Source organism: Pogona vitticeps, chromosome 14 (genome assembly GCF_051106095.1).
Source record: "Pogona vitticeps strain Pit_001003342236 chromosome 14, PviZW2.1, whole genome shotgun sequence".
In the NCBI taxonomy this organism is placed as follows: Eukaryota; Metazoa; Chordata; class Lepidosauria; order Squamata; family Agamidae; genus Pogona; species Pogona vitticeps.
Window position 1 is genome coordinate 7,185,176 of NC_135796.1, and position 24,448 is coordinate 7,209,623.

Consider the following 24,448-nt stretch of genomic DNA (forward strand, 5'->3'; position numbering starts at 1 on the left):
GTAAGTCATGTGTAAAATGAACTTCTTTATCTGCTGTAAGTCAGATCACTTTTTCCTATGCTGTGTTGCTTTATATCATGTTATGCTGCCAGAGGAATGTCTTTTCTCTATGTATATATGTAATTAGACTAAGTTGTTGGTTTTACTCTCTCAGTGTCATCAGTATCTCTGCTAACAAATACCTCCTCACTTTGTTGATGTTATGAGAATACACATTATAATCAAAATTCTCAACAGAGCAGTGGTTCCCAACCTTTTCTGAACTGTGAACTGGTTGGGAGGGTGGGGTCTGCACTCACGAGTGGGCGGGGTGAGCTCACAGATGGGTGGGGCATGCTCGTGCGCATGCATGGAGGGGCAGGGCATGCTCACAGAGGGGTGGGATGTGCTCACAGAAGGGTGGGGCACCCCTGCATGTGGGTGGCAGGCCATGTGTGTGGGTGGAGTGCATGGGGAGAGTGTGGGGGGGCACGGGAGATCTGTCTCTGTGACCCAGTCCTGCCATGGCCACAGACTGGCACCAGGCCACAGATCGGGGGTTTGGGACCCCTGCCCTAGAGGATTAGCTATCCTTGACTTGATTCCAACCACTTGGTGGTGATTTGGTGGAAGAAGTGACAGTAAGAGGAAATCTGTTCTGTTTAAGTTCTTAATTTCAAAGGAAACAAAAACAGCACGTCGCACGTGTATGCTAGTTTTCAAGAAATCCAATTTTAATAAACACAAAACAATGACAGATAAGGTCCCATCACATGATATCCTAATACGAAAATGATTTCAAGATAGATGGGAGTTTCATAAACAGGAAATTGCAAGGGAAGAACTTCAAGCAATTCCAACAACAACAAAGGTGGAAGATGGCAAGCAAGCAAGAAAGACAGACCGACGTGTCTTCACAAAAAACTCAGAGAGGACCTGCAAATTAAAAAAGGACACATACAGGAAGTGGAAGGAAAGCCAGGCCACAAAGGAATGCAGACAAGTAGCAAGGAATTGCAGGGATAGCATTAGGAGGGCAGAAACAGAGAATGAGCTGAGACATTAAAATCAACAAAAAGGCATTCTTCAGGTATGTTTGTAGCAAAAGGCAAAAGAAAGAAATAGTGGTGCAGCTATTTAATGGGGAATGGAAAAATGAAACCGGATGACAAAGAAAAGGCAGAAGTGCTCAAGGCCTGTTTCCGCTGCCAGCATAAACCAGCAAAACAATCATAATTTTTGGATTCATGCTTAAATCACATGGATTTTAGCCTGAATCCAAACCTTTTGTGATGGCATGTGCATCCTCCTCATCCTGCCACCAACATTACCACTTCCACCACCTTCATCTCCTGTCAGGCACAGGAGATCGTAACAGGAAGGGAAATTCAAGATAGGTGGGAATGCTTTAAAAAGGAAATTTTAAAGGCAAAACTACAAACAATTATAACAAGAAAAAAGGTGGAAGATAGCAAAAAAACACCAATGTATCTTCACGAAAAGCTCACAGAGAACTTGAAAATTAAAAAAGGACACATATATGTCATGGAGAAAAAGCTAGGCCACAAAGTAGACTACGGACAGGTAGCAAAGAATTAGCAAGGTTGGCATTAGGAACGGAGATACTAAAAACAACAAAAAGTATTATTCAGGTACATGCATAGCAAAAGGCAGAGAAGAGAAATAGTGGCTGTGGTTGTTTTGTAGTGATTGGTGAGCTGTTGTCTCTTATTTTGTCTGTTTGTAGTGTTCTATTTTAAATAAAATTTTACATTAAAAAGAAAAAAGAAAAAATCTGCTGCCTTACATAGCCCCCTCAGTCTGTCTAATGGTAGGCCTTTCCCTGGTTACTCATCAGACTTCCTTATTGCTCAGAGTGACAAGGTTAGCCTCCTCCAGGTTAGCCTTATGGTTCGGAAATATTTTTGGAAGATTTAACATTTAAGAAAATTAGCTTTCTAAATTCCCTGTGATTCATTGCAAGACTAAATGCACCTGCTTTGAGACTTAGCAAATCAGCAGAGATACATGAGGGCTACTCTCACAGTGGCATTGCTCCCACACCAACACACTAAGGTGTCTCAGACATAGTCATCTTACAGCTGTCACGCTTCATTCAGCCAGGCTAGACCTGACATGGCTGGGGAAGACAACACCAGCCAGCAACAGCATGTTTTCACTTCCAGTAAGAAGAGAATTGGCATGTGGGCATTGTGGAAACCTGGGCTTTGTTTTAACTGATTTTTGGTCAAGGGCAAAAGGCTGACCACAGTCTCCCACTGACATTGTGTTGAATTGGCAAGATGTTTGAGCTAAGATAGGCATACTGGGGTTCAAGTCCACATTGAGATGACGTTGCACAGACATGACACCATTTCACACAGATATATGTGCATGTATTCGAATCTTTGCTCCCTCAATGCTGGACAACCACCCTGTTGTTAGTGATGTAGTGATCTGTTTTGAAGTACAGGCACTCACTGTGACAGTCGTCATAACAAAACACAAAACAGAAAGGAGACCATTTAGCAGTTTTAATTTCTATCCAAAGCATTTATATGGCAATCCTAATGGTTCTTAAGTGCCCATTCCAGACCAGGCCATGTCAAAATAGTTTGTATTACAACAGGAATACCTCACACAATATATTTTTTTCTGAATTTATTATGACGTTCTCAGAAAGAACAGGAAAGTTGAGATAAATTCTTGATCCTGTTCCTGAATATGATAAAAATGCCCCATCATTCTGACTTTGTATTTTTTTTCTTAAACTACAACATAAACATAAACATAAAACACATAAACCAAAATACAAATCGACCGTGTTCCCCACCACCCTTGTCGGGACCTCTTGCAGTCATCCTCTTCTTCCTCTATCTTTATTCTTCTTCCTTTATTGTCCTTTCTCCAGAACTGCATTGATTCTTGATTTGGAGCTTTCCCTTTTCCTCTTGTTTGCACATATTCAAGAAATCTGCCCTATATATTATAGAAATTATTCTTTTTTATCTCCCCTTTCTTAACCTCTAAGTTACAATTTAACTTATTATTTATAGCAATGTTCCATATTTCATTATACCATTCTTGCATTCAAAATTCAGACTTTGATTTCCAATTCCTAGCTATTATTAATTGGGCTGCTGTTAATAAATTGGTAATTGATTCTCTAGTCATCTTATCATATTCCACATTCTCAAATATTGATAACAGAGCGATCTCAGGATTAAATTCTATATCTTTTTCACATATGTCATTTAGTTCTTTAAAGATTAGTTTCCAAAATCTTTGTACTTTTTCGCATTCCCACCACATATGAAAGTATGTACCAATTTCCTTCTCACACTTCCAACAGACATTAAGATAACTAGTGTTAATTTTATTCAATTTTGACAGTGTCAAATACCATCTTAAACCCAATTTGAAAAAAAAATGCTCTTATTCTCACCAACATAAATCGTAAAACTCTCATTTTCCACATCTTCCTCAATTCTTCATCATTTAATCTTTTTCCTAAGTCTTGTTCCTGCACTAATTTCAATCCTTCTTTCTCAGTCTCTTCTTCTAGATCAAGCAGGGATCTACAAATTTTACTCACTGTACCCTTTACTGAATCGGTTATTTGAGTATCTTCATATGATAATAGAAATTGTTCATACTTCTTATATTCTCTACTTTTATTATACAGTACTTCTTTACCCATTCATTAGTCCATCTTTCTAATTGCATATAATAAAACCATAATACATTTTTATTTTGAAGGATTTATTTCATTTGATTTTTCAGTCTCATTTTCTCCATCCAGTCTTTTAATCTAATCACTTTTTTCTTTATTGGCAGGAAAATTCTCTATTTCAGTCACTAATCCTAATGAAGAGTTAAATGGACATAAATTCTTTCTAAACTTGTACCAGACATTTAAGATAGTCTTTAAAAATAGGTTATTAGTTTCTCTTATTTTATATTTCTTAATCATGCCAAATAGATGTTCTTCAATATCCGCCTGTAATTCTGATTATTCCATTTTCCACCAAATTAACCTTTTTGGGTTATATATATAATTTCCCCAATGAACCTCAACTGATTAGCCAAATAATTTTTTTATATATTTGGTATGCTTATACCTCCTTTTTTTGTTTTGTTTTATACCAATACTTTTTATTTATTCTGGCTCTCTTCCCTTCACTACAGTATTTACAGTATTAATTATTCCTTGTCAAAATTTAAAATCATCTTCTGTTAACTGTACTGGTAACATTCTAAATAAAAAATATATTTTTTGGTAGACTCTTCATTTTTATCAGTGCGATTCTTCCAAACCAAGAAAGTTTTAAGTTAGTATATTTCTGTAGTTTCTTTTTAATATCTCCTTTTAATTTATTATAATTATGTTCCTTTAATTTTTGAGTATCTTTTACTAAATCTGTACCTAAATATTTAACCGATTTACATATCTTAAAATCATATTTATCAACAAAATTTTCTTTTTCTAATTTATTATGATTAAGCAACATTATTTCAGATTTCTGCTAATTTATACATAATCTAGTTATTTTTCCAAATGTTTCTAAATGTATTTTAATTATATCTATACTTTCTAATGGGTTTTTCACTGTCAATAGGGAATCATCAGCAAATAAATTAATCTTTATTTATTATTTTCACCCATACCTTCAATTAAATCATCATTCCTTTTTGCATTTGCTAATGTTTCAATAATCAAACAAAACAGAACTGGAGAAAGAGGGCAACCTTGTCTGGTGCCTCAGCCTAGAGCTATCTGCTCTGTCATCCCATCATTAACAATTGGTGCAGAACTATTCTCCAAATATCATTGGTCTATTACCCCCCCCCTAAATTTCTTTCCAAAACCCCAACCCTTTAAAAGGATCTTTAATGTTGGCCATTCTACACAATCAAATGCCTTAAAAATATCTAATGATAAAATACCTGCCTTTGATTTATCTTTATCTATATTATATACAATATTCAAAACCCTCCTAGTTAAATTTTCCATTTGTCTTCTCTTTAAAAACCCAGTTTTATCTTCTTTAATATATTTTGTAATAAACATATTAATTCTATTTGCCAAGATTGCAGTAAATATTGTTGCATCTTGATTTAATAATGAAATAGGTCTATATGAACTTTGGTCTGTCAAATCTTTATTGGGTTTTGGAATAAGAGTTGTTAGTGAATCTGGTATTTTCTCTCCTTCCAATATTCCATTATAAAGTATTTTTAACTTGGGGATTAGTATTGATTTAAAAGCATTATAATATTCTGATCCTATTCCATCAAAGCCTGGAGTTTTACCATTTTTAGTTTGTTAATAATATCTGTAATCTCTTCATCCTTTATCTCTTTTTCTAATTCTCTTTTATCATAATACAGTGATGCCTTGCAAGACAAATGCATCGCACGATGAAAAACTCACAAGACAGAAATGTTTTGTGATTTTTGGTGACTTGCAAGACAAATTTTTCTATGGCCATGCTTCGCAAGACAAATAGGAACACATTAATTAAATTTCGATGCATTCCTATGGGAAACTGCGCTTTGCAAGACAAAATTTTCACAATACGAAATGACTCACAGAATGAATTATTTTTGTCTTGCAAGGCCTCACTGTAGTTTACTCTTTACATGTTCTTTAATATAATTTTCTACATCTTCTTTCGATGTACTATTACCTTTATATAAATTTTGATAAAATTTTTGTAATATCATTAATTTTTCCTTCATTAGGCTACAATTCTTTCCTGTTTTATCTCTGATCACTCCAATTGTATTTTTTGATCTTTTCGTTTGTGCTACCCTAGCTAGAAGCTTTGAGTTTTTATTACCATACTCAAAAAAATTCCTCTTCGAGTATATCAAATCCCTCTGGACCTTTTCTAACTCTATGCTTTCTAACTCTCTCTTTGTAGCTTGAATCTCTAATAATTTCTTATTATCGCTATCTATAAAATATTTACTTTCTAAATATTTTAATGATTCTTCTATTTTTTATATTTTCTTCTCTCAGTTTTTTATTCTACATGATTTATGTCAATTCCTCTCATAATTTCTTTTATAGTGTCCCATAACACTCCTATTTTACTTCCACCCACTTCATTTATTGACCATATTTCCATCCATTCTTTCTTAGCTCTATCCATTACATCTGTATACTGAAAAATATTGGAATCTATTCTCCATCTTCTAGCTTCTCTGTAATCTTTCTTAACTTCTATCTCCACCATCATAAATGCATGAGCCATTATTTTATCACATTAATATTTGTATCTACTACTTTAGAAATTAAATTTTGAGATATAAACAGAAAATCTATTCTTGAATAACTATTATATACATAAGAATAATATGTAAATCTTCCGTCATCTATATTTATTCTCTCCATATATATTTTAAATTCATGGTTTTCAATATATTACTCAATAGGGTACTTCTTTTATTTAGCTGATCTTTTTTACATACAGTTTTATCCTTTACCTTATCTGAAGCCAAATTAAAATCTCCTGCCATAATAACATATCCCTTTCTAACCTTCTCCATCTCTTTAATGACAGTTTTATAAAATTCTCCTTGATTCACATTCGGTGCATAAACATTTACTAAGGTATAATTTTCTCCCCCCATTAGTTCCTGTACTATCATTCTGCCACTGTGAACCCTGACACAATCACTTATCATTACCAGAAAATCCACAACTAGAAATTGGACATTTTCTGCCCTGGCCCCCTTATCATGGAACAAGCTACTATTGGTGGTTCACCAAGCACCATCTCTTCTTACCTTTAGAAAGACACTAAAAATTGAACTCTGTAACACTGAGTTAATGGGTCTCTGCAGGAGGGCATGGTTCCCCCTGCCCTCAAGGAGACACTCATTAGGTCCATTAGAAAGAAACCTAATTTGGCAGCAGATGAAATTGGGAATTATAGGCCTATTGCCAATGTTTCTTTCTTGAGTAAAGTGGTTGAGAGGGCAGTGATCGATCAGCTCCAGGCCCTCTTGGAGGAAACTGATGCCCTTGATCCATTCCAGTCCGGCTTAAGACTGCATCATGATACGAAAACAGCACTGGTTGCCCTGCATGATGACCTCCTGAGGGAGGCTGACAGGGGCCATATGTTTTTGTTGGTCCTTCTCAATATCTCAGTGGCCTTTGATACCATAGACCATGGTATCCTCCTGGGGTGGCTCTCCAAGTTGGGAATCGGTGGCCTCGCTTTAGCATGGCTCCATTCCTTCTTGGAAGACCATTCCCCAGAGAGTGCAGCTTGGCGAGATGACTTCCATCCCACGGATCCTCAATTGTGGGGTTCTGCAGGGGTTGATCATCTCGCCAATGCTACATAATATTAATATGAGGCTGCTGGCCGAAGTCATCCAGAGTTGTGAGATGACACCCAGCTCTACCTCTCCTTTTTTTTCCTACTGCAGTGGATGCTGTTCTGATGCTTGAACGCTTCTAGTGGACCCTTCTGGGGTGGATCAGAGCAAATGGAATTAGGCTGAATCTGGACAAGATGGAAATCATGCGTGTGGGCAGCCCTGTCATCAGTGGGTTGGGAAACTCCCTCTCCTTTGGGGGAGTGACTCTTCCCACAAAGTGTGAGATTCACAGCTTGAGCATCTGCCTGGACCTGGATCTCACCATGGAAACCCAGGTAGCATCTGTGGTCTGGGCAGCCCATCTCCATCTTTGGAGGATTGCCCAGCTGCATCCCTATCTAGATGTGGAGGCACTCATGACACTGATTCATGCCCTCATAATCTCAAGAACAGACTACTGCAGTGCTCTCTACATGGGGCTTCCCTTGAGGCTGATGTGGAGACTTCAACTGGTCCGAAATTTGGCAGCCAGATTAATAACTGGCGTGAAGAAATTCCAGCACATCTCCCCCACTCTGGCTGCCCTTCATTGGCTACCAGTTCATTTCCACATCAACTTCAAGGGTATGATGATAACATTCAATGCCCTAAACAGTTTAGGACCTTGGTACCTATCAGAACACCTGCTCCCAGGCAGATCTGTCCATGATACCCATTCTTCACAAGCAGAGAGGTTAAGGGTCTTGACCCCAAAGGAAGCCTGGAGGGAAAAAACAAGAAACTGGGCCTTCTTGGGGAGGTCACTCCCCACCTATGGAACAACCTACCTATTGAGATCTGCCTGGCATCCTCGCTGGATGCGTTCAAAAGAGCATTGAAGACTTGGCTCTTCCACCAGGCTTTCCCAGAGCATTAAGGTCTCGGCCTCCCTTTTATCATCCTTTTTGCCATCGTCTCCATCACCCTTTTTACCACCTTCAATGCCATCTGTTTTAATTTACCCTATTTGATTATGTATTAATTTATTTATTTTATTGTATTTTAATATGCTTGCTGATATTGTTAGCTGCCCAGAGTGGCCTGGTCGCCAGATGGTGCAGAATATAAATTCAATAAATAATTAAAATAAACAGCTTTTGATGGTATTACACCTGAAAACCTGACAGTATTTGTCATAGTGTTTTCCATATTATTTTAGGATTAAGTGTTAGGATTGGGACTAATTTTAATTTAGCTGTCTTAATTTAGCAGAGGATATTATGCAACTTTTTAATTATGTTTTGTTATTTGTTGGTTACTAATATGTTTAACTTTTAATTTTGATGTTATTATTTGTTAAATGGTTGTTTATACACCATCCAGAGAGTGCCTGTTCACTATGGGATGGTATAAAAATATAATAAAATAAATAAATACAGAAGGGTACATAAATGTCTTGTGTTTATTTTCTGTCTTTTCTTTCATGTAACCTTTTCGAGCTTTATCTCCATTTGTCTGTCAAATTACCCAATAAACGTTTCACCCAATACTGCTTTGAGGGTTTCAGTTCCCCTCCCTAGTCAGAATGTCTGACTGAAACATTCATGCAGGAGCCTGAAATCTCTGTTAAGAAGTTGTGGGCAGGGAACTCTAGCACTGTCCCTCTCCCACGACTAATTGTATGCCATTAGGTTGAGTCCAACTTGTGCTTTAAAACTTTTAAATTTTTAAAGGTTTTCTAGATATAGCGTATTCAAAAGGGTTTCAGCATTCTGTGCTTCTGGAGTCTCTTTGAGACTGTGCAGCTTGCCCAAGTTCTACAAAGGCTGTTTTTCTCCTGAGATATACATTGTAGAACTGAACACCCAACCTCTGGCTATGTAACCAGATACCTAAACTACAGTGGTGCCCACTTGATGATTACCTCGTTAGATGAGGAAATCGCTTAACGATGAGTATTTTGCAATCGCTATAGCAATCGCAAAATGATGTTTTAATGGGGGAAATCACTGTACGATGATCGGTTCCCTGTTTCAGGAACCGATTTTTCGCTAGACAACCTTTTACAAACAGCTGATTGGCGGCTCTCAAAATGGCCCAGTGCTGTTTCCCGGACCTCATTTTGCAAGACAGGCACCAGAAATAGCCGCCCTATGGAGGATCTTCGCTGGACGAGCAGGTATTTAACCCATTGGAACGCATTGATTGATTTTCAAAGCGTTCCAATGGGCTTTTTTATTTTGCTTCACGACGATTTTGCTCTACAGCGATTGCGCTGCAACAAATTATTGTCGTGAAGCGAGGTACCACTATACTGAGCTATCCAGCCTACAAACCAGATTTTCTGCAAAACTGCAGAATGTACCAGACATTGGAAAAAATTAGCTTTTTGGATTATAGATCCCAGAATCTCTTAGCTTTTGGCCATGGCTATAATGGAAGAATTTTCTTCGATTCACACTATTAGAGGCCAGAAAGGCTGCAGCTTGGCAATTACTCAAGTGATGATAGAGCACATCCAGAACATGTAGGGAATTCCAAATGCATCCAACACAAACAGCTATGAGTTTGGGTGGGGTGGTTGTATACAGAATCACTTGCTCATCTCAACACCAGAGAACACAAGAAAAGAAGCAAGATTGTTATTAAGAACTTCAGCCGTGACATCACCACACCAACCAGAAAGAGGGGGAAGAAAGACAAGTCCGAACATTCTCTGGTGAAATTGTTGAAATCAGTGGTGCTCAAATTTGTAATATTCCAGTTCGAAGTATAGCTAAGTTCATGATCCAGTGTATTGTCTCATTTTGCAGTGCCTGTAATCTCAAGTGGAAGGTTTGACTGGAGTAATATAGTATACAAAGGAAGAAGGTCCACCTGGAAGCTTTGGGGGGGGGGGCATAATGAAAACTGCATCCTCAAAGCAAATGTTTTTTTCCCTGTGACCATCAAATTTAGACAAATGTTGACCATTATAACCAGTTCTCCTCCCTTTTCCCTGCCATTTTACTCCAGGATTTCTCCAGAGTGCTTGTTTGGATTTGGTTATGAACAGAATGGCTGTGGTCCCTTATTTGTCTTCTTTCTCTCTTCTTTCTGGCATTGTTTTGAATCATCTTTTAATATATATATATTGCAAAGAAAATGAGACAGCCCTGCTTCTTTTTAAGCACAAGACTAAGTGATGTAAATTCCATATGTATGCTTTTTCCAGAGCTGGCTTTTTGCCCTCTGTCTCCCATGTATGTGCATCACACAAATATTTCACACACACACACAACCTTGTGTCTATATAAATATACACTGCTCCTTCTTTGTGCACTGAACCCTTGGGCTAATAGTTGAGCTGACAATAGTGGCACTAATGCTAATGAATTCTGATTATTCAGATCAGTCATTAAACTAATAAGCCCATCTCCAAATTAGCGTGGCTGCCTCAGCCAGTGAAAATTTCATCAAATCTGCTTCATTATTTCAGACATCGTGCACTTGGCAAGAGTGGCTGCAGGAGAGGAGAACAGGACCCTCATCTGATAATTTTATCACTTGACTGCCAGACCGTGAAAAAATCGGTGTGATGAAGTTTCTCTTCCCCCACTCATCCTCCCTCGTTCAGGGGAAGTGGATGGGGGGGGAGTGTTTGTGTGGGGGTATATTTCTCTTTGCTCTCTTAATTAAACCAAAGCCATCCTTTCTTGCAATTTTATATAAGCTGCCACTCCTTCTCCCCTCCATCACACAAAGGGGGGGGGGCAAGAGAGAGAGACTTCTTTTATCTATGTCCTCAGAGGCTTTGCGTGCAGGACTGAAACACTGCTTTCAGCACAAACAAAACTCTCTCTTCTTCCCACTCCTTTCCTCCTATGGCTTTATTTTCTTCTTAATTTGTGAAGAAAACAAAAACAATTTAAACTTACCCCTTAGCCAAACTATAATCTATTTCCCTTTCCCTTCTGATGGCTGAAGTTTTGTTAGCACTGTAAATTTAATTGAGAGTTACAATGATGCCATCACCTGATGTGCTTCTGCTTTTGGCTGATCTTTTACCTCAGGGACCTCATTTCAATGACACATTGAAATCCCTTCACTACATTAATGTGTGCATCCAAGAAGAAGGCATTGATCCTACCTGTACTCTTTTTTGCCTTTTGCAGAGTGTTGGGGAAGGAAAAAAGAGACAGGTCGATCAATGACCACTCCTTGGATGCCCATCTGAACGTGGTGCAAGGGTCTGAGTATGTCAATGAAGCTGACAGAAATACTGTTGGGAAGCCAGATTCCATTACAAGCCTGGACTCCTAGCAGGGTTATCCAAGGTGGAGCATTTACACCTGAGACACCGGGCTAAGATGCATTCACCATCTTCAAGGCAGCTACTGGGCAGCAGCGGTAGCTAAAGGTGGCACTGGTGGACGAGGCAGTGGTAGTGACACTCATGCTAACTTTTCTTAGTACTGTGCAGAAGGTGGCAATGATAAACCCCTCCCCAATGATCCTTACCATGAAAACCATGTGATGAGACAATCCAAAATGATAATGCTGGAAGATGAGACTCCTAGGTCAAAAAACAATGAATCAGGTATTGGGGTAGAGCCAAGGACAAGTACAAATATAGTCAACCCTCGACTTATAAACAGCCCTACATGTGGACTTTTCGATTTACGAACAGCTCCATTGGCAAAAATTGGCATCAACTTGCGAACGGAGCTCGACCTACAAACGAGGTCGAGGCTCCGTTCACAAGTCAATGCCATTTTTTTTGCCAATGGAGCCGTTCGTAAATGGCTCCCTGCAAAAAGGCAGGGAGGAAGGGCAGGAAATTTGAATTTCCCACCCTTTCTCTCTGCCTTTTTCGGTTTGGAGCTCTCAAAAGGGTTTCCCCCTGAGATTGGAGGAAGCCCTTTGGGAGCTCTGAAGGCGCAGATTGTGGCCGTGGGGACCCCTAGGGAGGTCTCCCATGGTGGCGGGCAAGCCCTGAGAGACCTCCCTGGGGGTCCCCACTGCCACGATGGGCACCTTCAAAGGTCTCAAAGGGCTTTCCCCCCCCCCCCGACATCAGAGGAAGTCCTTTGAGACCTCCGAAGCCAAAAAGGCAGGGAGAAAGGGATGGAAATTCGAATTTCCAGCCCTTTCCTCCGCTTTTTTGCCTTTTGAAATACTGGAATGGATTAATTCCATTCCCATGCATTTTAATGGGAACTTGTACTTCGACTTACGAACTTTTCGACATATGAACGTCGTTCCAATACGGATTAAGTTCGCAAGTTGAGGTTACCACTGTAGATCTGTCACTAATGATGCAACTAAATTAAAACCAAAAAGACACCTAGCATATAACATGCACAAAAATGAAAGGAACATACACTGCTGCACAGTACCTACACAGTACCTATATGGAATATGAGAAATATGAATCAAGGTAAATTGGAAACCATAAAGCAAGTACTGGAATGTAGAAACATTGCAGCACTTGGTGCCAATTAACTAAAGTGGACTTGAATTGGATTTTTCAGTCAGAAAACTGCTCTGGAAATTACAAAGCCAAAAGAAATGTAGTGGCTCTAACATTCAGACAGGGCCTATAATGCAAAATATGTCAGAATAATAACAGTCAGACTCTGTGGAAAACCTATCAACATAACCATTATTCAAGTCTATGCTCCAACTACAGATGCTGCAGAGGATGAAAAGGAAAGCTTTTTTTTTTTGAAAACATCCAATTGGAAACTGATCACATACCAGAACAAGACGTGCTTATAATCATAGGTGACTGGAAGACAAAAGTAGGGAATAAAATGGAACCAATTTTAATTGGAAAAGTTGACCTAGGGGTCCTGAAGCAGGAGAATGAGTTCTGAAGTTATAGAGTTCTGCAAAGCTTATTAGTTTAATGTTTGGTCTGTTTATTGCAGTTCCATGCTTTAAGTAACCAAACAGGTAACTGTACACATGGACATCAAAAGATGGTTTATTCAAATGTCTCTACACTAATGGTCCTAAATGTCTCTACACTAATGCACAGAGCATGGGAAATAAACAAGATGAACTGGAACTCTTAGCCCAGCAAAATAAATATGATCTAATAGGTATCACTGAAAATTGGTAGGATGAAACTCATGACTGGAATGTAGCTTTTTGGGGGGGGGGGTATAAACTATTTTGGAGAGATAGACCTAGCAAGAAAGGAGGAGGAGCTTTATATGTCAAGGATGGTTATACTTGTGAAGAGATCCAGTACTTAAATCCAGGAAGCCAGGTAGAGAATATCTGAGCAAGAATTAAGGGGGAGAGGAATAAGAGGGATGTCATTGTGGGGGTATACTACAGACGCCCAAGCCAGCCCGAGGAGTTGGATGATGTCTTCCTGGAGCAGATGGACACACATTTAAAAGGGAGAGATGCAGCAGTAATGGGACATTTCAGCTATCCCAATACAGTGGTGCCTTGACTTACGAACTTAATCCGTCCCAGAAGAAGTTGTTCGTAAGTCAAAAAGTTTGTAAGTCAAAGCAGCATTTTCCGTAGGAATGCACTGAAACACAATTAATCTGTTCCGGATGTTTTTGGGTCTTATGTGAAGGCACGGTTTGTAAGTCAAAGCATTCGTTACCATAGGAACTAATACAAAATTGGTTAATCCGTCCTCTACCACTAGGGGTATTTTTCTACTTTTAACCTAAGATGAACTTAGGTTTAAAAAAAGGGCTGGAAAGGAGGGAGGGAACGAACACCTTTTAAACAGAACACCTTTAAAGCCAAGCACCTTTTAAACCAATTTTTACTTAAAATTACAGTACCAAGCAGTACAAAGTCAATTTCCCACTTTTTCAATTTTTTTGTCATTCGTAAGTCAAAGCTCCATTCGCAAGTCAAAGCAAACTTTTGCAAACTGAGCTGTTTGTAACGCAAAATGTTTGTAGGTCAAGGTGTTTTTAAGTCAAGGCACCACTATATATGGTGGCAGTCAAACTCTGCCAAGAACATAAGGTCCAGCAGATTCTTCACTTGCCTTGCAGACAATTTCATGGTCCAGAAAGTGGAAGAGGCAACAAGGGGATCACCTATTTTAGATCTTAACCAAAAGGAATGACCTTGTTAATGGGGTCGAAGTGGTGGGATCCTTAGGTGGAAGTGACCCCACTCTTTTGGAATTTGTTATACAGTGGGAAGGGGAAGCCAAGAGCAGCCAGACACACATGCTAGACTTTAAGAAGGCCAATTTCAGTAAACTTAGGGAATTACTGGCTGTAATTCCATGGACAAAGATACTGAAAGAGGATTTCAGGAGGGAAAGGAATTTCTTAAAAGGAAGATACTAAAGGCACAATCTAAAACTGTTCCAATAAGAAGGAAAAACAGAAAATGTCTAAAGAAACCAGAATAGTTGACTAAATAACTTTCAACTGAATTAAGTGTTAAAAAAACATGTACAAGAAATGGAAAAATGGGGAAAACACCAAAGAGGACTACAAGCAAATAGCCAGTATCTGTAGGGGGAAGATAAGAAAGGCAAAAGTGCAGAATGAATTCAGGCTTGCCAGGCAGATTAAAAACAATAAAAGGGAATTTTTTAATCTATGCCAGCAGCAAAAGGAAAAACAAGGAAATGACAGGGTCACTGTGTGGAGAAGATGGCCGACTACTAACAGAGGACAGGGAAAAAGCTGAACTTCTCAACACATTCTTTGTCTAAGTTTTCTCCAAAAAGGAAACTAGCGCTCAATCTGAGGAGCGAAGAGCAGGTGATGTAGTGGGGGAAATGCAGCACAGACTAGGTAGAGAAGTAGTACAGTGTTGCCTCGCTTTACGATCGCTCCATTTAACAACGAAATCACAATACGATGAACTTTTTTGCAATGGCTTTTGCAATCGCTTTATGATGTTTCCTGTGGGGGAATTTCACTTTGCAATGATCAGTTCCCTGCTTCAGGAACTGATTCTTCGCAAAACGATGATTTTCTGACAGCTGATCGGCGGTTTCAAAATGGCTGCCGGGTAAACAAAATGGCCCCCTGCTGTTTTCTGGGACGGATTCCTCGCTGCACAGGCAGCAAAAATGGCTGCCCTATGGAGGATCTTCACTGGACTGTGAGTTTCCAGCCCATCGGAATGCATTAAACGGGTTTTAATGTGTTTCTATGGGCTTTTTAATTTTGCTTTACAACATTTTCATTCTACAGTGATTTCGCTGGAACGAATTAACGTCCTAATGCGAGGCACCACTGTACAGGAATACCTGGCTACTCTAAATGAATTCAAGTCTCCAGGGCCAGACAAATTACATCCAAGGATATTAAAATAACTGGCAGAAGTAATTTCAGAACCATTGGCAATAAAATTTGAGCATTCTTGGAGAACAGGAGAATCCCCACAGACTGGAGGAGGGCAAATGTTGTCCCTATCTTCAAAAAGGGAAAAAAGAAGACCCAAATAATTATCACCCAGTCAGCCTGACATCAATTCCCGGAAAAATTCTAGAGCAAATCATTAAACAGTTTCTTATTACTTAGACTTAAAAGTCAACATGGGTTTCTCAAAAATAAGTCATGCCAGACTAATCTGATCTCTTTTTTTGATAGAGTTACAGGCTTGGTAGATGAGGGGAACACTGTGTATGTAGCATACCTTGATTTCAGTAAGGCCTCTGACAAAATTCCCCATGATATTCTTGCAAGGAAGCTAGTAAAATGTGGGCTAGACAGTGCTACTGTTTGGTGGATTTGTAATTGGTTGACTAATTGAACCCAAAGCTTCATTGATTGTGCAAAATCCTTTGACTGTGGACCACAACAAACTATGAAAAGTTCTTAAAGAAATGGGAGTGCCTGACCACCTTATCAATCTCCTGAGAAATCTATACGTGGGACAGGAAGTAACAGTTAGAACTGGATATGGAACAACTGATTGGTTCAAAATTGGTTAAGAGTATGACAAGGCTGTATCTTGTCTCCCTGCTTATTGAACTTTATAGGCAGAATACATACTGTGAAAGGCAGGACGATGAATCCCAAGCCGAAATTAAGACTGCCAGAAGAAGTATCAACAACCTCAGATATGTAGATGATACCATTCTGATGGCAGAAAGTGAGGAGGAATTAAAGAACCTCGTAATGAGAGTGAAAGAGGAGAGCACTAAAAATGGTCAGACATTCAACATCAAAAAAACTAAGATCATGGCCAATGGTCCCATCACCTCCTGGCAAACAAAAGGTGAAGATATGGAGGCAGTGACAAATTTTACTTTCTTGGGCTCCATGATCACTGAAGATGGTCACAGCAGCCATGAAATTAAAAGATGCCTGCTTCTTGGGAGGAAAGTGATGGCAAACCTCAACAGCATCTTAAAAAGCAGAGACATCACTGTTGCTGACAAAGTTCTGCATAGTCAAAGGTATGTTTTTCCTGTAGTGATGTATGAAAGTGAGAGCTGGACCATAAACAAGGCTAACCGCCGAAGAATTGATGCTTTTGAATTGTGGTCTCCCTGGACTGCAAGGAGAACAAACCTATCCATTCTGAAGGAAATCAACCCTGAGTGCTCACTGGAAGGAGAGATTCTGAAGCAGAGGCTCCAGTACTTTGGCCATCTCACGAGAAGAGAAGACTCCCTGGAAAAGACCCTGATGTTAGGATAGTATGAAGGAAAGAAGAGAAGGGGATGACAGAGGATGAGTGAGTTGGACAGTGTCACTGAAGCTTCCAACAGGAATTTGACCCAACTCCAGGAGGCAGTGGAAGAGAGGAGGGCCTGGCATGCTCTGGTCCATGGGATCACAAAGAGTCAGACATGACTTAACAACTAAACCACAGCATCCCTTTTGCATTTGCATTTTGGATTAATGTTGGAGCTGGCACAGACCAAACGAGAAACAAAAGTTCTAAAGGCTTGATATGTATCTTATATGTTGTCATTAAGCTGTATTGGAGTTTGTGTATTTTGTTATGTGCATATTTATTAATATTTTTATTGTGAACTGTATAGAAAAGAAAAAAGAGCTGTAACCATTCCAAGCCAGCTCTTTCTAAATTAATATATATATTTATTTCAGCTTTCCTGCTGAAGAAAGCCACTCCCGAAATGCGTTGAGCCTGAACTTTATAGATAAGAATAAAATCTGCATTGCCGACATTTTTATATATCTTGAGACTCAGTCTCCTATTTGTACTTTTGTCAACTGCTCTAGCCATTTCTTTATTCTGCAAATCAAAATATGCCCTGCTCCATGGTTAAGGCCAGCTACTAATTGAGACAAGTCTACGGCAGATCTCAAGCCATTCCTGCCTGAGTGATCTCTGTAATAATGTTGAAATTGCCTGAAACAATAAGTCAAGTCAAGTCAGAGACTGTCCCAACTAGTTCATGAAAGGAGACTGTTGGACAGAATTGGGTGCTGCCACCCAGCACTGATTTGCAGTGGTCTGTCTGCCTTCCTACCTTTCATGCACCTAGACAGTGAGTCCCTATGGCTGTTTACACGGACATTAACACTTAAATCTCCAAGTCTGGATGTGCTTTTGGCTCGGATTTTGATTGTGCTATTTATAAATTTGGCAATTCCTCAGAAACACACAGAAACATCATATTGCCCATTTGCACAGGCCAACTTCCATACAGACAATGTTGTCAGAAAGGAGAGGACCATGTTGTATCTGATTGACATACAGATGTTAAACGTAAAAACATTTTCAAAACCTAATCCAGCACAAAACATACAGGAAGTCAAGCTTCAGTTATAAGCACTCAGAACCTGGTCCAGGATGAAACTAATCTGTCAATTTAGAATAATTCTAATAATTCTAATAGTTTAATTAATTAATATTTAATTAACTATCAGTTTCATTAATTAGTTAATTAACTATCAAATCTGAAAATTTCAAAATGATATAAAAGACTAATAAAGCATACAAGATATGCAAAGCACACAATTAAATGTAAATTAAACTATTTACATTGTTAAATAAAAAAAGACTGGACTAGGTAGGTAACGTGGACTACAAGTTTTCAACATGCATCTGAAAATAAAAATAGTAGGAACATGCTAAATCTCAGAAGAAGAAAAATCACTATATTGGATGCCACCAATCCCTATGCTCTGCCCCAAATAAGTGTGTTCTTTCCTTCTCAAATATGTGGATAGAGAAAATACTGACCATTCTTATAATTAAACTGAAAGATATATTCACCCACTTCTAGGGAAGAGTAAAATTTCAGGAGAAGCTACCTTCAACTTTTGTCATTTTCTTCATAAAGCTGACATGAGCAAAATCTGGAAGTTTCACTTTCTCCCACATTTCAGTTTTTACCTGCCAGGTATGTGTGTGGTGAGCTTTTCAGGAAAAAGAAGCAGCAGCTCCAATTTAGCACCACTAAGATGGCTGATCCTGGATGGATGAATCTGTTGATTTTGGTTACCTGTTCAGGTTGATTTCATCCAGAATATAAATAAATTTATATATTTTAAAATAAAGAAATTAAATTGTTCCCTGCTTCTATAATTACCATAAGACATTTCATCCTTCTATCCCACAAAAATCATGTTTGAGTGGCATTTGATGACCTTATGAAAAGGTCAGATGTGGGTGGAAAGGTATAGGCTGGGAATGGAATTGAGATGGGGAGGATTGCAAAAGGATGGAAGGCTGAGTGAACCTTGAACCAAAGGAGGACATGCTGGAGATATCTGCCATGACCCTGCCCTTGCTGGAAAGAGTAGCTTCCATGGAAATCTATTGCTGTAAAGGAACATGAGTTTTTATAAGCATCCAATTAGACAATCTGGATCAGCTTTTATAATAAGAACTTACCAATATTTGCATTTTTTAAAAAATAAAAAAAGATAAACAGCTTAGAAAGAATAAGGAATTGAAAAAAAAAATAAAAGTCAGGGTCCAGCTTAGGCAGGTAGTTGTACTTTTCTTAATCTTCCTTAAATAGACATCTAATGCCTCCTTATGCAAGCTTTTATATCTATAGGAGTGGTGCTTCGGCGGCCCAACATATAGGCTGATCTGACTATGGGGCAGATTTCTACTCTCTCTCTCTCCATGAGCAAAGATAGACATTGATTGGCCTGTGTAGTAAGCACCAGGATGCTCCTAGTGAAAAGATCAAGCTGCCCACAAGTACAGTTGGGGTCATCTACTCCATTGGCACCAACAGCATTTGAATAAAACTGTGCCAGAGGGCAGGGAGTGAAAATGGCAAATCTATCTATCCCTGGCATATATATAGCCATCACAACGAGTAACCACTTACCTAGCTCTTATCTTCCATGCATTTGTCTAATCCTAATTTCAAGCTAAAGTTTTTGACTGTACGTTACAATAGCACAACCTATAAATTAATTATGAAGAGTAAAAAAAAGTTCATCCTTTTACGTGTCCCATATTTCCCACCAGTCAGTTTAATTGCTTGACTTCAAGATGTAATGTTATGAATGAGAAAGAAAATTACCTAACCATTTTTCCATATCACAACAGACTTCTAAAATTTTTCCAGCTCAGGTAGTGCTGAAGTCAAAGAAGCAACAGCAGATATAAAAGAAAAATTGAACGATATATACAAAGGTAAACACATAACAACAGTCGATTTATAGCAAAATTATCTAAAAAGTACACATAGGGGCATAAGAATGAATAAAATGTCAATGTAGCAATGTAGCAAAATATAACAGCTAGAGAAACAAGTATTAAAATCACACACGAACACAAGAGGGTCGTTTACTTGCATCTATACAACAAAGCAATAGACTTGGATAAGCCAAAACGCCTTGAAGAAATCCAGGGTTGAAATTTATAGTAAAAATTGAAAGGGTCTCCCTCCCCCCCCCCCCGGAAAGTAGGGTTCACGTTTTTCTCTCCCATGGCCTCAAGGAGGGCAGGACATTTAGATCGCCCTGCAGAAAGGGCCAAGAAGACCTTTAAAAATGACACCCAAGCCAGAAAGCCATCATATTCAAGGAGACAGGTACACCAGTAACCTTCTCAACCTCTGCTCCTGTTGTCAAGGGAGAAATGTAATACAGAAGTGAACTATCTCTCCCCCTCCTTGCATAGAACCTGCAGAATAGATCTGTGTCAGCAGCGATTAGCAAGAGTGCAGTCCACCATCCAACTCCCATTTATTAATCCAAAACATGCCAAAATTGGTAATCTAATAGCTGGCTGGAAATGGCCTCCTCCATGTTACATCTATTACAGGACCTGAAGAAACAGCTTCTCCCACAGGCTGAAGGCTGCAACTTGCTGACACCAACTGCCACCCCCCCTTCTCCTTTTCTAACTTTCCTTTTCCCCCTGAAGAACAGAGAGGTCAGGAGCAATCCAGCATGGAGCTGATAAAACACTAACACAGAGAGGCGAGAGGATATTGGAAACATATTCCTGGGTCTTGAATCCTTTGGAAATCTGAGAGTAACACACGTTGCTAAATTCAAGCTTTCAGTGCTGAGTAGCGATGGAGGCTTTTTGGAATCAGGGTTGAGCATCAGTTGGATCAAGGTATTAGCAGAGCAGGAATCAACAGATTAGACAGAGAGACAGAGATTAGAAATTAGATGGGCAGACACAGAGATTAATGTAGATAGGAGTTTATGTTGGGTTTTTTTCTTTTTAAGATTTGTGGCCAAAACTGTGCAGTGTTATTTATGGGGGTAACTTCCTTTCATTTTGTTTTTTAACAGGAGAATTAAATAAGTGGTTAATAACTAGCAATTCACTGCCCTTTCTTGGCAACATAAATTTACTGCCTCAGCAGCTGTTTCAAACTGCCTAAAGGTAGATCTGGCCCTACTTTTTTATACGTCTAATGATTTTCAGGTTATGTATATTGCTTTATGGGCTTCACCCTAACCACCAGTTTATAAATATATGCAACAGAGGAGTGAAAGAGCAATACCACATTATTCCCATGAGAGATAATTATAACCCACTCCCCACATCCTGTTATTGGACTCTGTAAGATACTTCCTCCATTTGTACGTTATGGATTGTGCACCATGTAAGATTGACTAGAACTTACTGTACATGCACTAAACTAAATGGCATGTGTATTCTAAATCTCTGGCCCTCAGCTTTGGAATTCTGAATATTCTCAAAGCCCACATTTTCTGGAAAAGTTTAGGAGGATATGGATAGGGCAGCTTATTGTTGCTCACATATAGTTGCCCACCTCAAGACTTTCAGCTAGGATTTGCTCATAGACAAACAAACAGTTGAACACTGGTACATTGTGTTGGAAGTCCTTTGCTGAGCAACAATCAACTCCCCATAATATAACTAATATTTAATCCCTTTAAACTGCATCCTCATCATGTTATTACGAGTCTGGTTTGTGGAAATAGAGAAGGCTGGGATTGTGGTTGAGTCTTAATGGTATATCTATTAGCTTTTGCTTTGTGTGGACTCTGAGCAGCTCACAAAATATAATAAGAACAATTATACCTATCAGATAAATCAAGTAAAAATAAGCCAAATAAAAAAATAACAATAGCAAAACTGCAGTATAAGGGCAGTTATTCTGAGGATTGGTCAGTTTCAAAGAAAGCAGTCTTCTGTTGTCCATTTCTCTACACACACACACACACACACACACACACACACACGCACACAAAGAGAGAGAGAGAGAGAGAGAGAATATAGGAAGGGGAAGGTAGTTCTTCCAGGGAAGGAGTTCCAGAGCCAAAGTATGACAACATTTCCTATGTTCACACGCCAGAAGCACCTGAGACTGTGGGAGAACTTGAAGAAGAATGGCTCTGGAAGGTCTGAATGATTTTGTGGAGTGAAGGAGTAGAAGATCCATTAGAAACCCATGCACAAATCACATGGGGATTCAATCTTGTAACAATAGTGAAGCATTCTTAGTATAAACACATTGTGGGACCCAGAGAACGAGGCTTTTGCAAAGTTCTGTAGTTTGTCCTGAGGTAAAATTATCAAAGACATCATGGTAAAATAACCATAATGAAAGCAAAGATCATATATCATTTGCCAAGGTTTTACAGACTTATAACGCAGCAGCTTTTGAAATGATTTTCTCTTTTAATCCATTATTTCCTGTGAGCAAGCCCTCTATGTGATTTCTGACCAAATCCCCTTTCCGATCCCATATGGGGAGACAATATTTTTCAAATACTCACTTGATATATGGGCAATTGCCATTTCCAGTTTCCAAGAGTCCTCTCCACTTTTGCCCATCTGCTGGACCTAACGGAGTCTGAAGAAATGTACTGAAGTTGATTATCTGGGGAATTTGAAAAATGTCTCTAAATCACAAGGAAACTGGGAGTAGAAAGAAAGGCTAAGAGAGCTGCAGCTTGGGAACAGGGAGGGAGAAGAAGGTAAAAAGCCTTACACACAACTCTTCCCCCCATCTGAACAGTAAATCAAAGGGGGCAGGCCTTCCTTTTACAGCTGTGATACGGAGATGTCAGACGGAGAGGGAAATCGGGCAGCTGGCCGCATCTGAGAACTGCAGCGCACAAGACAGATTCACAAAGGTCTAGAAAACCAACCTCATAGGGGTCCACAGGGAGACCTCAGAAAGGGAATGCAAGCTGCTGTTACAGTGTTTCATTGACATATGATCTACTGAGATGTAGCAAAACAGACTTAATGTGGAAAAGGGGGTGGGGAGAGAGAATTTAAGAGGCATGGTGTAAGTGTGTAAGTGTGTGTTGCAGACAAGAGGGATATGCTGGCCATCATTTCCAACTCCACACCCTGTAAAACTGAGGCTAGGTGGGCAGAAGGGCAATGAAACAGCATTATGCGCAGGCAGCTCCACACAGAAGTGTGCCGTTCTCCTATGTGGCAGCTCTCCAGGGTTTAAAAAGCAAAGGTCTCCCCCTTGTTTACTACCTGAAATATTTCATCTGGAAGTGCTGGAGACGAAAGCTCTAGATGTCTGTTCCTCCATCATGAGTGAAATAGCCACCAAAGTAATCGTTTATGTGATTTTTAAAGTGTGTTTAGCATTATTCTATAATCACTTTTTAATACTGTTGTTGTTGTTAAGTCGTGTCCGACTCTTCGTGACCCCATGGACCAGAGCACGCCAGGCCCTCCTGTCTTCCACTGCCTCCCAGAGTTTGGTCAAATTCATGTTAGTCACTTCGATGACCCTGTCCGCCCATCTCATCCTTTGTCATCCCCTTCTTCTCTTGCCCTAACACTTTCCCAACCTCAGGGTCTTTTCCAGGGACTTTTTAATATTATTATAATATTATTTTAATATTATAATTTTTAATATTATAGGATGCTTATTTGTTGTGAATTGCATATTCATCGTCTTTTTAATGTTATGAGCATTTTAATTATTGTGAGATGCCTTCAGTCCCTTTTTTGGGAAAACAAAAATTCCTGACCAGCAGCAGGAAGATATGATTGTCCTTGTGACAGGTAGCCATAAACCATGGGCTCCTATCTCTTCCCCTTCCCAGCTGGCACTGGATCTCATTGGCTCAGCCTAAACTCTTTGCATGTGTTGCAGTTGCACAAAGACACTTGGCAAGTGTGAAGGGGTGGACTGGAGGGAGCTGTGGTGGATTTGATTTCCATGCAATCTCAGAGGAGGATTGGCTGGAAGCAACTCAATGGGGAACCCAGAGGACCACACGGGTTCATGTGCTGAAGTTTTTCCATCCCTGTTGAAAGAATTTTTAAAAAAAGTTTAAAATATTAGCTTTTGCATCTTCTTGTGTCCTTTTGCAGTTTAGGGAGGGCAGATGAATAGACAATAACCACAAGGAAGAAGAGGAAGCACAGAAGAATTGGAGAGGACAGAAGTCACTTTTAGCACATCCTAGAATATAAGCCTCCTCTGCATCTGGTGCCCAAGGGTGCTGTCCCCTAATGCTAGGCCATGTTTACTATGGTCTCCTCCAATTGTCTAGCCTACCACAGAGAAGGAACAACAGGACCTACCAGCAGATCTAGCAGCTACAATAGCTGATCCCTCGTTATTTAATACTATCAGGAACTAAATGCCTACACATTCCCAGATTATAGATACATTTGCAATAAATAAAACTATGAAGGTAAACCAGGAGTGTGGATTTTTTCTGTGGAGGAAAATCTCCTTCTGTTTCTAGTAATCCAAACAAATTCCTGGCTCAGAATTCTTTCATTTTAATCCTGGATTCAGGAATTC

At 39.3% G+C, this 24,448-nt stretch overlaps 1 long non-coding RNA gene across 1 annotated transcript; it reads right to left on the reverse strand.

The window, feature by feature from the left end:
* Window positions 1-969: 969 nt before the first annotated feature.
* Window positions 970-23,905, reverse strand: LOC140702649 (uncharacterized). The gene is made up of 3 exons (XR_012081880.2): window positions 22,437-23,905; window positions 11,797-11,851; window positions 970-2,958 (listed from the first exon to the last, which is right to left on the reverse strand). It is a non-coding gene; the product is annotated as an uncharacterized LOC140702649 (long non-coding RNA).
* Between the last annotated feature and the right edge of the window lie 543 nt (window positions 23,906-24,448).